Source organism: Ranitomeya imitator, chromosome 4, assembly GCF_032444005.1.
Source record: "Ranitomeya imitator isolate aRanImi1 chromosome 4, aRanImi1.pri, whole genome shotgun sequence".
In the NCBI taxonomy this organism is placed as follows: Eukaryota; Metazoa; Chordata; class Amphibia; order Anura; family Dendrobatidae; genus Ranitomeya; species Ranitomeya imitator.
In genome coordinates, this window is record NC_091285.1 from 372,190,068 (window position 1) to 372,204,323 (window position 14,256).

Genomic DNA, 14,256 nt, shown 5'->3' on the forward strand with positions numbered 1-14,256 from the left:
GTATGTGCACACACTGCGGAAAACACTGCGGATCCACAGCAGTTTCTCATGAGTTTACAGTTCAATGTAAACCTATGGGAAACAAAAATCGCTGTACACATGTCACTTCTTTCTGCGGATTCCGCAGCGGTTTTACAACTGTTCCAATAGTAAACCGCAGTTGTAAAACCGCAGTGAAATGCGCACAAAAACCGCTGTAAATCCGCGATAAATCCATAGCGGTTTAGCACTGCGGATTTATCAAATCCGCTGCGGAAAAATCTGCAGAGGACCAGAATACGTGTGCACATACCGAAACCCTAACCCTAACCCTAGTTCTAATCCCAACCTTAGTGGAAGAAAAAAAAAAATTTCTTTATTTTATTATTGTCCCTACCTATGGGGGTGACAAAGGGGGGGGGTCATTTAGTATTTTTTTTATTTTGATCACTGGTTTTATCACAGTGATCAAAATGCACTTGAAACGAATCTGCCGGCCGGCAGATTCGGTGGGCGCACAGCGCATGCGCCCGCCATTTTGGAAGATGGCGGCGCCCAGGAAAGAAGACGGATGGACCCCGGGAGGCTCGGTAAGTATGATGGGGTGGGGGGGAGCATGGGGGTGGATCGGAGCATGGGGAGGTGGATCGGAACACGGGGGGTGGATTGGAGCAGGGGGTGGTGGATTGGAGCACGGGGGGTGGATCGCAGTGCGGGGGGGTGGATCGGAGTGCGGGGGTGGATCGGAGTGCAGGGGGGTGGATCGGAGTGCGGGGGGGTTGGATTGGAGCATGGGGGGTGGGATTGGAGCACGGGGGGAGCGGACAGGAGGACGGGGGAGCGGAGCACAGGACGGAGGGGAGCGGACCACAGATCGGAGGACTGGGGGGGGAGGCACATCAGTGTTTCCAGCCATGGCCGATGATATTGCAGCATCGGCCATGGCTGGATTGTAATATTTCACCAGTTTTTTAGGTGAAATATTACAAATCGCTCTGATTGGCAGTTTCACTTTCAACAGCCAATCAGAGCGATCGTAGCCACGGGGGGGGGGGGGTGAAGCCACCCCCCCTGGGCTAAACTACCACTCCCCCTGTCCCTGCAGACCGGGTGAAATGGGAGTTAACCCTTTCACCCAATCTGCAGGGACGCGATCTTTCTGTGACACAGCATATGCGTCACAGGTCGGATTGGCACCGACTTTCATGACGCATATGCTGTGTCACAGGTCGGGAAGGGCTTAATGGGACCCAACTACACCCAACTACTCTTTAGAGAAGTCTGGTCAGAAGTGGTCTTCATGGAAGGATTGCTACCAAAAGCCATCTGGTTGACATGGAAAGAAGGCCAAGTGACTTAACTGTGCACAAACACAAATGAACTAGGGTGCAGAAAAATGGCAACTGGTGCTCTGTACTGATGAGTCAAAATTTTAAATATTTAGCTGTAACAGACAGCAGTTTGCTCATCAATTGCTAGAGAGAGACAACGGTATGCAACAGTGAAACATTGGCAGGGGTTCCTTGCAGGATTGAGACTACATTTCAGCTTAAGGCAATGGGAATTTGGTCAAGATTATGGATGTTATTAATGCTGATAAATATAGGAAGATACTAAAACATTTAGTGATTGTCATTAGGAAATATCTGCAGCAAAAAAAAACAAGCAGTCCTGTAAGTGATGATATGGACTGCGACTCACGGAGCCCTGACCTCAACATCAACAAGTCTGGCTGGAATTACATGAAATAAATGGCAACAAAAAACTGAGCACATGTATATCAATAAATACAGCAACGCAGTAATCAACTATAGATACCACCAGAAAAAAACTGTGCTATAAAGTTTCATTAATGATATACTTTATTAAAAAATATGCAATTCAACAACAATAAATTAGAAATATAGCAGAGTACCCTATGGAGAGCCACAACCAGCAAGTATATAAAACCCAATCTCTATAAGGTATATCCATATGCTATTGAAGAAGACAATGTACTAGTAAAATCAAATATTGAACTTAGATCAAGTGATGACTTAAGGGGAACCTGTCAGTAGGATTGTGTGCAGTAACCTACAATGTCAGATCACTGCTGTTATACTGATTACAATGATACCTTGGTTGATGAAATCTGACTCGTGGTTGTTGTTTAATCTTTATTTTCAGTTTTGAGTTAATGATATGCCCGTGCTCTGGGGCGGCCTGGAGGGGGTCTTCATGTGGTGTTCTCATTAGCTATTCATAATGCAGACTGCTGACAGGTCACTGATCTCTCACTGACCTGCCCCCTAGTTTGCATAATGAATATCATACTCAAGAAAAAAAGACTTCTGCAAGCAGGTGCCAGCAGTGGCACCTTCTCTGTAGCATAATGTCCCAATAATAAATGTAGTTGATGTTATTCAGATAGAAATATATATATAAAAATTTTAAAATGGCGTCCATCGCGCCTGCACAGAAGCAACTATCGGTATATATAGGTGATCCGATATCTGCTACTGGGCATGCGCCGGCAGCACCATCTTGCTGGAGTAGAAAAAAAAATTCGGTGCGCCTGCGTGGTAGCAGCTCTCAGCTAAGAAAGAAAGAGAATGACAAAAAGAGAGAGAGAAGAGAGAAGAATTTCTCATCATCGTTAAATTAATGGCACAAAGTAAATGTAATCACAGAGGCCCCAAAGGATTCAAATATCTTTTGGTACCATTGCATTTTACGCATGATTGAAAACGGTGATGGTGAGTTAACACATATTTAGCAACGAGGGTCCAATTATTAACTATTAGTTTACTTTTATATCAAGCAAAGCACAACAAACTTTAAAATGGAGTTATTTTAAAATAGTCTAGATATTGATGATACCTATTTCCTCCTTCCTATTCCCTCTGGTCTGGTGTATCCAATCTCTTGGCCACACTTTCTCAGTCATACCAGCTCAGATCCTCTTCACATGAGCAATGGTGATGGGAGAACATGCTTGGACTTGCTCGGCTGCTAACCGAGTGACCTCGGCGCGCTTGAAAAAATATGTTCGAGTCCCCGCGACGGCATGTCTAACAGCTGTTTGACAGCCGCAACACATACATGCAGGGATTGCTTATTTGTAATTCATTCCCTGCATGTGTTGCAGCTCCCTAACAGCCATGTGACATGCAGGCACAGGGACTTAAACATATTATTCGAGCATGCCGAAGACACTCGGTTAGCACCCAAGCATGCTTGGATAACACCTTATTCCAGCACTTTTGCTCATCACTAATAGCTTAATAAGCGACCATTAAGTCAAGGGTGCATGGGTTCTCAACGAGAAAATAGGGGTATGAAGCTACCCTATCCTTTTTACCCTGACATAGATAGAAAATGACATACAGGTGCTTCTCACAAAATTTGAAAGTCATCAAAAAGTTAATTTAGGCTAGGTTCCCATTGCATTAATGGGACAGCGCTAACGGACAGCGTTGCACGGCGAAATTTACGAAGTGCAACGTGTCCGTTAGCGCACCCATTGGCAGCAATGTTAACGCGCATCACTAGCGCATGCCATTTTCGGCACGCACTAGCGATGCGCCGTTCTTTTGTGATGCGCCTCGGACGCTGCTTGCAGCGTCCGAGGCGCGCCCGAGGTCCGTTCCCCGCTCTTGCAGATCGGGGATCTGCGCTAGCGGGGACGTTAAACGTGACCCCAAAAAATACATTGCGTTAGCACAATCCGCTAGCGCTATGCGCTAAACGGATTGCCCTAACGCAATGGGAACCTTATCTTATTTCAGTTGTTCAATATATAATATTTCTTGTCGTATATTTTATAGTCATTACAAACAGAGTGATCTATTTCATGTGCTCTTTTTCTTAGTAAATTAGAATACTTTATAACACCAGCTTAAAAAATAATTTGAAAATCCGAAATGTAGGCCTACTGTATGTTCAGTAAATGCACTCAATACTTGGTCAGAGATCGTTTTCCATCAATTACTGCATCAATGCGGTGTGGCATGGAGGCGATCTGCCTGTGGCACTGCTGAGGTGTTATGGAAGCCCAGGTTGCTTTGATAACAGCTTTCAGCTTTTCTGCATTGGATCTGATGTCTCTCATCTTCCTCTTGACAATACCCCATAGATTGTCTATGGGGTTAAGGTAAGATTAGTTTGTTGGCCAATCAAGCACAGCGATACTGTTGTTTTCAAACCAGGCATTCGTACATTTGGCAGTGTGGACAGGTGCCAAGTCCTACTGGAGAATTAAATTTCCATCTCCATAAAGGTTGTCAGCAGAGGGAAGCATAAAGTGCTCTAAAATTTCCTGGTAGACAGCTGCGCTGACTTTGGACTTGATAAAACACAGTGGACCTAAACTAGCAGAAAACAAGGCTCCCCAAACCATCAGTGATTGCGGAAACTTCACACTAGATCTCATGCAGCTTGGATTGTGTACCTCTCCACTCTTCCTCCAGACTCTGGGACCTTGATTTCCAAATAAAATGCAAAATTTACTTTCATCTGAAAACAACACCTTGGACCACTGAGCAACAGTTCAGTTCTTTTTCTCCTTGGCCCAGGTAAGACGCTTCTGCCATGATCTATTGGTCATGAGTGGCTTGACACAAGTAATGTGACACTTGTGGCCTATGTTCTATATACGTCTGTGTGTGGTGACTCTTGAAGCAATGACTTCAGCAGCACCTCACTCTTTGTGAATCTCCTCCAAATTTTTGAATGTTCTTTTCTTAACAATCCTTTCAAGGCTGCAGTTATTCCGGTTGCTTGTGCATTTTTTTCTACCACACTTCCGTCCACTCAACTTTCCATTAATATGTTTGGATACAGCACTCTGTGAGCAGCCAGCTTCTTTAGCAATGACCTTTTGTGACTTACTTTCCTTGTGGAGTGTGTCAATGACTACCTTCTGGACATCTGTCAAGTCAGCAGTCTTCCCCATGATTGTGGAGCCTACTGAAATAGACAAGGGGGCCTTTTTAAATGCTTAGGAAGCATTTGCAGTTTTTTTTTTTATTAATTATTCTAATTTACAGAGATAATGACTTTGGGGTTTTTATTGGCTGTAAGCCATAACCATCAACATTAACAGAAATAAACACTTGAAATAGATCACTGTTTATAATGACTCTATATAATATATGAGTTTCAGTTTTTGCATTGAAGAACTGAAATAAATTAACTTTTTGATGATATTCTAATTTTGTGAGAAGCACCTGTACGTTAGATTGCTGACCTCTCCCACTCCATGTTGGTCTAAAATGTAAGATCACCTTTACCATCACTAGACAAGTGAACTATCTGAAAGAAAATTAAAGGAAAAGCAGGGGGGCACTATAACAAGTCCAAAACTACAAAACCCAAACACAGGATTATTTTTTTAATGTTACCAATAGAAAACTTCATGGGAACTAGGTGGTGATTCTCTTAATTGAGTAAATTAATATTGGCCGTAGATATTCTACATGGAATAGTAGGCAATGGCTCATTGAATGATTTTGTTCCAAAGGTCCTAAAAAGATGTGTGCTGATCATCAGTTTGTGAGTGGTTTGCCTTATGATGATGGGAGATCTTAGAATAAAAACGTTACAAAAAGTAATTGTGCCATCCCACAAAGTCTACCAATATCATTCCAAAAATGTCATGCCCGTCCTGATGTGTCTATCCCACATGTTGGAAACATCTAGACCATTGGCGGACACAGACAGAAGAGAGCCCCTGTACAATAACAGTATATGGGCTCTTTTCAGTCCAATTGCTCATCATAATGCACGAGTCCATCTGCTTTGGGGGCAGTAGTAGGCCCACCTAACTCTTAGGCTCTTGTGGAGCTGCATAGGTAGCACCCACGTTATGTCAGCCCCTGACTTATATAGTATACCTCCTCTCTCTGTTGTATTCACATTTTTCTTTTCATTTTTGTAATGTTTACCATTCACACACCTTTAAGTGGTATTAGGTTTAAAATGCACAGTATTAAATGTGCATACTAATATTTTAATTACTATTTTCATATTTTGTAACAATACATTAATGCAATAAAAATATTTGAAAAATGAATAAATTAAAAAGTACACAATGTCTTTGATTAAATAAGTTATTTTAACAGATCTACACCGTATCATAAATGTCTTCCTTGTAATTCAGGCCAATGAGGAGGACGTTTCATCTCTCTTCATTAAACTTGTTTTATGAGGTTTATAGATTGAAAATGTATGGCTTATTGTTCACATAAGCAATATATGGGTTATTGGTAGAGGTATACTTCATTTACTACTACATTTCTCAACCTGGGGATGTTTAAGATTTTCTCTTTACAGAGCCGAAACTCTTAAGAAGACAAAGGGCCTGATTCATTAAGATGGTGTTGCATACGTCAGTCTTAAATAAGTTGTCCAATAACAGGACAAGACCTTTTCAATCTGAAAGTGTTTCCCCTTTAAAATAAAAACACTTATACTCATCTCTGGTGCCAGTGCCATTACAGCGATGTTGGCACTCGCTCTCCCAGGGCTCACATGAGGTTAAGTCACGTGAACCCTGTATCCAATCAGCGCTGGCTTCACTGTCCTGACCTTCAGACAAATAAATAATCAAGAGATGGTCAGAGCTGAGGCTGCTCTCTCACCCCCTCTTGGTTACTTATACATCTGAAAGTGGGGATAGTTAAGCCGGGCACATGTGATATAAAAACCTAATGTGAGCCCTGGGAACACGAGTGGCGGCACAGGTTGTTCTAGGCGTGGACAACCCCTTTAATGAATTAGCTCGCTGGAGTTTCAGGCACCTAATTCACTGAGAAGCACACACCGCCTAGCAAATTAGGCATAATTGTTAACGGGCATGTCCCAATGCCAGAAATTTACACCAGGAAAGGTGTAAATCTGACAAGAGGGTGTAGCTCTGCCATATCCCACCCATGGAATGCCCATATTGGCGTAGATGGCCAAGACTGTCATGGGTCATTCCACATCAAGTGGACCAGTTTTAAAAATCGTCCCCACTCGACCTTCTCCGATTTTGCTGAAAATTTTTAAGGATGTACATGTATGTTTGAAAAGAGGTTCTGTAAATTTTTAGGGCCAGATCTCAAATACATTGGGCACTGTTGACCTTTCACTAGAGGTTCCACCAAGCCTGCGGCTTCAGCTAAGTGGATTTTGCAAACTTTGGCACATAGCCATTAGAGTTTTATACTGGCTATGATGCTGAAATTTGGCATACTAGCTCAGCTTTTGGTGCTAAATACGATAAATTACCGGCTATGACAAAACAATATTTCGGCCGCATTTTGTGTCAAAGTAGCTTGAAAAACGCGTTGCATAAACTTTATGCCGAACTTTGCCCATATATAACTCAAGACCAAAAACCAATAGTAACTGGTGCTTTGCCCTGTACACCAAACATCTACATGACTTTGCATTGCTGCAATATCACGATCAAAGCATATGTATTTGTGGAAATATTCACACCCACATATGATGAATAACTTAAAAAACCCGAATTTTACCTATTTTTAGGTCAAATTTCTCAAAAAGAGTACCCCTAAAATATATTAATTCTGATATCATTAGAAAGAGCACATTTTTCTCTACAAGGATCATTGTTTTTTTTTTTGGAGTCTCTCAGTTTAAGAAATGAAAAATGCCACAGAAACATAGTGTTATTTATTAATACGCAATGAATGGTAACTGCACTATTCAAACCCTTGCATTGGTCCATGGAGGTTATACCACAACCAATTCCCTAAGAATTGGTATTATAATCCTATTAAGAATTGTAATAATGCTGTCTTTCAAGAATTGGCAGCCCCATCACCTAGGAGCCATGGCTGAAAGCCGTGCAAGGCGAGCCTCGGGTGGTCTCTTTATCGCAGGTTCCGAAGCCTGAGGGTGGGTGTCTTTGCCTAGGATCCCAAGACTAATATTGGGTATCTTTTGTTGGTTTCCAAGCCATAATGTTCAGTCTAAGTGGTCTGGAATTGTTGCTGAATTTGCAACATAATCGGTTCAGAGAAGCTGTATTGTCGGCCCATTGCTGTTGCAGCTGGTGCTGGAATTATTCCAATGATTGACTGCTCGGGAATCCAGCATGTATCATTTCTCACAGGCCAGTGAAAGAAGCTAGCTGGTCCATGAGGATGCATAAAATTTATTAATGCATCATGCTCGTCGACTGAAATTTCAGAAATATTTCCAATCCACCAGTTCCTATCGTAAATGCAGGCAATGTATTGCCCAGGCTCGAGGTTTGCAATTGTGCTATGATTCGGTAATTCAGTACCACAATGGACATAGAAGTCAGAGCACATACAGTGACCTGACAATAACCCAAAAACATAGAACGAGCTCTGAGACGTGGGAACTCTGCTGACCGCAATCCCTAATCCTCTCCAACCACACTAGAAGCAGCCGTGGATTGCGCCTAACGCTCCCTATGCAACTCGGCACAGCCTGAGAAACTAGCTAACCTGAAGATAGAAAATAAGCCTACCTTGCCTCAGAGAAATACCCCAAAGGAAAAGGCAGCCCCCCACATATAATGACTGTGAGTAAGATGAAAAGACAAACGTAGAGATGAAATAGATTTAGCAAAGTGAGGCCCGACTTTCTGAACAGAGCGAGGATAGGAAAGGTAACTTTGCGGTCAACACAAAACCCTACAAACAACCACGCAAAGGGGGCAAAAAGACCCTCCGTACCGACTAACGGCACGGAGGTACACCCTCTGCGTCCCAGAGCTTCCAGCAAGCAAGAAAACCAACCAAGCAAGCTGGACAGAAAAAAAACAGCAAACAAAAAATAACAAAAGCGGAACTTAGCTATGCAGAGCAGCAGGCCACAGGAACGATCCAGGAGGAAGCAAGTCCTATACTAGAACATTGACTGGAGGCCAGGATCAAAGCACTAGGTGGAGTTAAATAGAGCAGCACCTAACGACTTCACCACATCACCTGAGGAAGGAAACTCAGAAGTCGCAGTACCACTCTCCTACACCAACGGAAGCTCATAGAGAGAATCAGCCGAAGTACCACTTGTGACCACAGGAGGGAGCTCTGCCACAGAATTCACAACTGTACCCCCCCCTTGAGGAGGGGTCACCGAACCCTCACCAGAGCCCCCAGGACGACCAGGATGAGCCATATGAAAGGCACAAACAAGATCGGGAGCATGGACATCAGAGGCAAAGACCCAGGAATTATCTTCCTGAGCATAACCCTTCCACTTAACCAGATACTGGAGTTTCCGTCTTGAAACACGAGAATCCAAAATCTTCTCCACAATATACTCCAACTCCCCCTCCACCAAAACCGGGGCAGGAGGATCAACAGATGGAACCATAGGTGCCACGTATCTCCGCAACAATGACCTATGGAATACGTTATGAATGGAGAAAGAATCAGGAAGGGTCAAACGAAAAGACACAGGATTAAGAACCTCAGAAATCCTATATGGACCAATGAAACGAGGTTTAAACTTAGGAGAGGAAACCTTCATAGGAATATGACGAGAAGACAACCAAACCAAATCCCCAACACGAAGTCGGGGACCCACACAGCGTCTGCGATTAGCGAAAAGTTGAGCCTTCTCCTGGGACAAGGTCAAATTGTCCACTACATGAGTCCAAATCTGCTGCAACCTGTCCACCACAGAATCCACACCAGGACAGTCCGAAGACTCAACCTGCCCTGAAGAGAAACGAGGATGGAACCCAGAGTTGCAGAAAAACGGCGAAACCAAGGTAGCCGAGCTGGCCCGATTATTAAGAGCGAACTCAGCCAAAGGCAAAAAGGACACCCAGTCATCCTGATCAGCAGAAACAAAGCATCTCAGATATGTTTCCAAGGTCTCATTGGTTCGTTCGGTCTGGCCATTAGTCTGAGGATGGAAAGCCGAGGAAAAAGACAAGTCAATGCCCATCCTAGCACAAAAGGCTCGCCAAAACCTCGAAACAAACTGGGAACCTCTGTCAGAAACAATATTCTCAGGAATGCCATGTAAACGAACCACATGCTGGAAGAACAATGGCACCAAATCAGAGGAGGAAGGTAATTTAGACAAGGGTACCAAATGGACCATCTTAGAGAAGCGATCACAAACCACCCAAATGACTGACATTTTTTGAGAGACGGGAAGATCTGAAATAAAATCCATAGAGATATGTGTCCAAGGCCTCTTCGGGACCGGCAAGGGCAAAAGCAACCCACTGGCACGAGAACAGCAGGGCTTAGCCCGAGCACAAATCCCACAGGACTGCACAAAAGAACGCACATCCCGCGACAGAGACGGCCACCAAAAGGATCTAGCCACTAACTCTCTGGTACCAAAGATTCCAGGATGACCAAGCCAACACCGAACAATGAACGTCAGAGATAACTTTATTCGTCCACCTATCAGGGACAAACAGTTTCTCCGCTGGGCAACAATCAGGTTTATTAGCCTGAAATTTTTGCAGCACCCGCCGCAAATCAGGGGAGATGGCAGACACAATTACTCCCTCTTTGAGAATACCCGCAGGCTCAGATAAACCCGGAGAGTCGGGCACAAAACTCCTAGACAGGGCATCCGCCTTCACATTTTTAGAGCCCGGAAGGTACGAAACCACAAAGTCAAAACGGGCAAAAAACAGCGACCAACGAGCCTGTCTAGGATTCAACCGCTTGGCAGACTCGAGATAAGTCAAGTTCTTATGATCAGTCAAGATCACCACGCGATGCTTAGCTCCTTCAAGCCAATGATGCCACTCCTCGAATGCCCACTTCATGGCCAGCAACTCTCGATTGCCAACATTATAATTTCGCTCAGCAGGCGAAAACTTCCTGGAAAAGAAGGCGCATGGTTTCATCACCGAGCAACCAGAACCTCTCTGCGACAAAACAGCCCCTGCTCCAATCTCAGAAGCATCAACCTCGACCTGGAATGGAAGCGAAACATCTGGTTGACACAACACAGGGGCAGAAGTAAAACGACGCTTCAACTCCTGAAAAGCTTCCACAGCAGCAGAAGACCAATTGACCACATCAGCACCCTTCTTGGTCAAATCGGTCAATGGTTTAGCAACACTAGAAAAATTGCAGATGAAGCGACGATAAAAATTAGCAAAGCCCAGGAACTTTTGCAGACTTTTCAGAGATGTCGGCTGAGTCCAATCATGGATGGCTTGGACCTTAACAGGGTCCATCTCGATAGTAGAAGGGGAAAAAATGAACCCCAAAAATGAAACCTTCTGAACACCAAAGAGACACTTTGATCCCTTCACAAACAAAGAATTAGCACGCAGGACCTGAAAAACCGTTCTGACCTGCTTCACATGCGACTCCCAATCATCCGAGAAGACCAAAATATCATCCAAGTATACAATCAGGAATTTATCCAGGTACTCTCGGAAGATGTCATGCATAAAGGACTGAAACACTGATGGAGCATTGGCAAGTCCGAATGGCATTACTAGGTACTCAAAATGGCCCTCGGGCGTATTAAATGCAGTTTTCCATTCATCGCCTCGCTTAATACGCACTAGATTATACGCACCATGAAGATCTATCTTGGTGAACCAACTAGCCCCCTTAATCCGAACAAACAAATCAGATAACAGCCGCAAGGGGTACTGAAATTTAACCGTGATCTTATTTAGAAGGCGGTAATCTATTTAAGGTCTCAGCGAACCATCCTTCTTGGCCACAAAAAAGAACCCCGCTCCTAATGGCGACGATGACGGGCGAATATGCCCCTTCTCCAAGGACTCCTTCACGTAACTCCGCATAGCGGCGTGCTCAGGCACAGATAAATTAAACAGTCGACCTTTTTGGAATTTACTACCAGGAATCAAATCGATAGCACAATCACAATCCCTATGCAGAGGTAGGGTATCGGACTTGGGCTCATCAAATACATCCCGGTAATCAGACAAGAACTCTGGGACCTCAGAAGGGGTGGATGACGAAATTGACAGAAATGGGACATCACCATGTACCCCCTGACAACCCCAGCTGGACACAGACATGGATTTCCAATCTAATACTGGATTATGGACTTGTAGCCATGGCAACCCCAACACGACCATATCATGCAGATTATGCAACACCAGAAAGCGAATAACCTACTGATGTGCAGGAGCCATGCACATGGTCAGCTGGGTCCAGTACTGAGGCTTATTCTTGGCCAAAGGCGTAGCATCAATTCCTCTCAATGGAATAGGACACTGCAAGGGCTCCAAGAAAAACCCACAATGCCTAGCATACTCCAAGTCCATCAAATTCAGGGCAGCGCCTGAATCCACAAATGCCATGACAGAATAAGATGACAAAGAGCAGATCAAGGTTACGGACAAAAGAAATTTTGACTGTACCGTACCAATGGTGGCAGACCTAGCGAACCGCTTAGTGCGCTTAGGACAATCAGAGATAGCATGAGTGGAATCACCACAGTAGAAACACAGCCCATTCTGACGTCTGTGTTATTGCCGTTCAACTCTGGTCAAAGTCCTATCGCACTGCATAGGCTCAGATTTATGCTCAGATAATACCGCCAAATGGTGCACAGATTTACGCTCACGCAAGCGTCGACCGATCTGAATGGCCAAAGACATAGACTCATTCAGACCAGCAGGCATAGGAAATCCCACCATAACATCCTTAAGGGCTTCAGAGAGACCCTTTCTGAAAATAGCTGCGAGCGCACCTTCATTCCATTGAGTGAGTAAGGACCACTTTCTAAATTTCTGACAATATACCTCTATCTCATCCTGACCCTGACACAGAGCCAGCAAATTTTTCTCTGCCTGATCCACTGAATTAGGTTCATCGTACAGCAATCCGAGCGCCAGGAAAAACGCATCAATATTACTTAATGCAGGATCTCCTGGCGCAAGAGAAAATGCCCAGTCCTGAGGGTCGCCACGTAAAAAAGAAATAACGATCCTAACATGTTGAACTGGGTCACCAGAGGAGCGAGGTTTCAAAGCCAGAAATAGTTTACAATTGTTTTTGAAACTCAGAAATTTAGTTCTATCTCCAAAAAACAAGTCAGGAATAGGAATTCTTGGTTCTAACATAGAATTCTGAACCACAAAGTCTTGAATATTTTGTACTCTTGCCGTGAGCTGATCCACACACGAAGACAGACCTTTAATGTCCATCACTACACCTGTGTCCTGAACCACCCAAATGTCTAGGGGAAAAAAGGCAAAACACAGTGCAGAGAAAAAAAAATGGTCTCAGAACTTCTTTTTTCCCTCTATTGAGAATCATTAGTACTTTGGGCCTCCAGTACTGTTATGATTCGGTAATTCAGTAGCACAATGGACATAGAAGTCAGAGCACATACAGTGACCTGACAATAACCCAAAAACATAGAACGAGCTCTGAGACGTGGGAACTCTGCTGACCGCAATCCCTAATCCTCTCCAACCACAATAGAAGCAGCCGTGGATTGCGCCTAACGCTCCCTATGCAACTCGGCACAGCCTGAGAAACTAGCTAACCTGAAGATAGAAAATAAGCCTACCTTGCCTCAGAGAAATACCCCAAAGGAAAAGGCAGCCCCCCACATATAATGACTGTGAGTAAGATGAAAAGACAAACGTAGAGATGAAATAGATTTAGCAAAGTGAGGCCCGACTTTCTGAACAGAGCGAGGATAGGAAAGGTAACTTTGCGGTCAACACAAAACACTACAAACAACCACGCAAAGGGGGCAAAAAGACCCTCCGTACCGACTAACGGCACGGAGGTACACCCTCTGCGTCCCAGAGCTTCCAGCAAGCAAGAAAACCAACCAAGCAAGCTGGACAGAAAAAAAACAGCAAAAAAAAAATAACAAAAGCGGAACTTAGCTATGCAAAGCAGCAGGCCACAGGAACAATCCAGGAGGAAGCAAGTCCTATACTAGAACATTGACTGGAGGCCAGGATCAAAGCACTAGGTGGAGTTAAATAGAGCAGCACCTAACGACTTCACCACATCACCTGAGGAAGGAAACTCAGAAGCCGCAATATCACTCTACTCCACCAATGGAAGCTCATATAGAGAATCAGCCGAAGTACCACTTGTGACCACAGGAGGGAGCTCTGCCACAGAATTCACAACACAACTGGCACAAAAGGCATTTCTGATCTGACAGATCTATCTACATGGGCAATGAAAGATGATGGTTCGTTTGACACCCTTGAAATGCGAATCTTTTTGTCATCAATTGGCACAAACTGGTGATTTTCTCTTGTTCCAGCAATTGTATGTCCATCTTTGAACCTTTCCTCTTGAACTACCCGTATTTCGTCAATTTTTT

At 44.1% G+C, this 14,256-nt stretch overlaps 1 protein-coding gene across 3 annotated transcripts in view; it reads right to left on the reverse strand.

The window, feature by feature from the left end:
• Window positions 1-14,256, reverse strand: part of PCLO (piccolo presynaptic cytomatrix protein) — a 665,287-nt gene that overhangs the window by 597,454 nt on the left and 53,577 nt on the right. The gene's annotated exons all lie outside the window — the stretch shown is intronic.